The sequence below is a fragment of the Phyllostomus discolor genome, chromosome 9 (genome assembly GCF_004126475.2).
Source record: "Phyllostomus discolor isolate MPI-MPIP mPhyDis1 chromosome 9, mPhyDis1.pri.v3, whole genome shotgun sequence".
In the NCBI taxonomy this organism is placed as follows: Eukaryota; Metazoa; Chordata; class Mammalia; order Chiroptera; family Phyllostomidae; genus Phyllostomus; species Phyllostomus discolor.
Window position 1 is genome coordinate 27,869,105 of NC_040911.2, and position 2,665 is coordinate 27,871,769.

A 2,665-nucleotide genomic window follows, 5' to 3' on the forward strand; every position below is an offset into this window, starting at 1 on the left:
CTCAGATATCATAATTTTACATGCAAATACTTCAGTACTTATCTCTAAAGTAATGACTTAAAAATGCTAACCACAGGATCATCACATTCAACAAAATAAGTAATTCCTTGTAATATTCAGCACCTGGTTTATATTTAGTTTTCCCTGATTATCTCAAAAACATATTTTATAGTTGGTTTGTTCAAATCAGGATGCAAATGAACGCCACCCAGGCATTTGGTTGTGATTCTCACCTCTACTTTCATCTGACAGTTGCCTTTCTGTCTCTTTTTAAAGCATTGTTTGTTGAAACTGAGTCATTTGTCCTGTGGAGTTTTCCACATTTTTGAATTTGATTTATTGCTACCTGGAGCAAACTGTTACCCTGTGGTGTCCTTAAGTGAGAGGTGGGAGCAGAAGCTCCCCGGACGTCTGCCCTGGGCTCCACGTGTTCTACGCCCTGCCGCCTTGCCCCAAGGAGGGCCTGGGAAAGTCTACTGAACTGCACCCAAGGCCATAGAGGGTGCTGGAATTAAACCCCCTGTTTCTGAAATGCATTTGCCACTGTACAGGTTAAGCAAAATAATAAAGAAAAGGGAAAAGGGAAAGTGAAAACCGTGCGCTTGAAAACATGTCAGGCGTGAATGCCACACAGTGTCGGGTCCTCGCTGCTCACTGATGCTTGCATTCGAAGGGCTGGCTGGGCTCCTTCCTGGGGTTCACTGTGCCATCGTCTTGATCGTCTCCCTCCTCGGCTATTTCTAATTCCTCCTCCTCTCCTTCCTCACCTTCTTCAAAATTGTCATCATTCTCTGTGGCCTCCCCAGTGAAGTCCAGCACTTCTCTCGGGATGACCTGCTCGTGGAAGAAGTATCCAGTCTCGAAGTCAGAGGCTCCGGTGAACTCAGAATCTTCACCCAGTGAGTCTCCATCCCCAGATGCTGTTGGCAGACTGAAGATGCTGAAAAACGAATCGTTGGGGACTTGCTTGGTAATTGTTCTGACAGTGCCTCAACTCTTGTGTTTCTGCTTTCTCTGGATGGTTTTGACTGTAACACTTCCTCCTCCCTACCACCCCAGTCAATAGTGCACCCATCAGGTCGACTATTTCAGGACCTTCAAAGGAAAAGGATAGTAGGCCTTATCTGGCTCTGACTTGATCTCACAAGTTTTCGTCAGGACTGAATTGGTAAAGTAGTCATTGGGTTCAAAGTGGGGCTCTAATAGGCTGTCCCAGGGTCTGAAAACTGCACTCTAACATCCTGTAGGTGTTTCAAGATGGGCTCCTCATGTTCCTGGACTAACTCAGCATAGCCATGTTTCTAAAGATGGGGAACCACGGTCCTGGCCGGGTGGCTCAGTTGGTTAGAGCATCATCCCGTACTCCAAGGTTTTAGGTTCTGTCCCCAGTCAGCTCACATACAAGAATCAACCAAGGAATGCACAAATAAGTGGAACAACAAATCAATGTCTCTCTCAAAAAAAATCAATAAAAAAATTTGGGGGTGAGGGTAAGAAAAAGAAGATGGTGAACCGGACTCCAAAATCCCTTTGTGGTTTGGCACTTCTGCGGATGCTAGAACTAGTTTATCTTGCATGGTTCCGGCCAGTCTGTCCTCCCCTCCATTCTCACTCTGCGGTTCTGTGTCTGTCGGCTCCGCGTCACCTAACCCTTCTCGCATCCATGAGAGGCTGGTACAGTGCCTGCACCTCCTCTCCTCTTTGTGGAGCTTGGCTTCTCTGTGAGCACACTTCACCTGAAGTTGTTCCAATGTGTTGATTCTTTTTTTTTTTTTTACTGCTTTGGACAAAGTCTTGATGCAGCTGGGCGTAGTGTGGGAGCCACTGCCAAGTGGGTCCTGCTAGGCGACCAGAACTCAAGGGCTCTGCATCACCTGACCTGTGAGCTTCTTTGTAGTATGTGGAGTTTCTTCAGCAGCTTCCAAGGAATCTGAAGGAACCCCATCTGAAAAGCTGTTGGTATCTGCCATCTGATTGTTTTTTATCTCCTCACGCCTCCTGTGGCAGTGGCAGCCAAAAATAACTTTTCTAATTCCGGAAGTCATAGGTCTTCGTTGCAGAACACATGAAAAGCACACAGAGGAGAAAAAAAAAACCCCTAAACACTGCACAAAATAAAGTTAAAACAAAACAGAAGCAATCTGCTACCGGGCCACTCAGAATTAACCTTTGTAATATGGCAGTTGGTAATCTTTCCGTTCTTTTTAAAAAACGCAGTCCAGCTGTGAGTTCTGGACCTCGCTTTCCCACTTCAGACATGGTCTCCAGTGGCCATGGAGAGATTTAGGTTTCATCTGCTCCTTGCTTTTTTGGGAGAGCAGGAGGTTTTTGCTGAGCTGGCTCACACCTGCTGACTCTAAGTGTTTCTTTAGATTTAGGGGTCATGCTCAGAGCGCCCTGTATCCCCATCTGTGTCTCCAGGGGACCTGCCATTTTCATTTTCACATGGCCAATCAGTGCTTGCATTTTGGTCAGATGGAAGTGACAAGGACTATCTCCACTGTCACCATTTCTTCCTTGTGCTGAGCGTGAGGGGGCTGGGGGCAGGGGAGTGGAGGCAAGCAACGTTTCGAAGGCAACTGTGGAGCTAGAATTTAATCAGTCCTTCTTAAAGGATTTATTTTAGTGTGAAGTGGAGTTTTCATTGACTGAGTTGGCGTCTGTC

General features: G+C 46.4%; 1 pseudogene; it reads right to left on the reverse strand.

Annotated features, from left to right (window-relative positions):
* Nucleotides 1-524: 524 nt before the first annotated feature.
* On the reverse strand, nt 525-2,124 carry LOC114505940 (annotated as a pseudogene).
* Nucleotides 2,125-2,665: the final 541 nt, after the last annotated feature.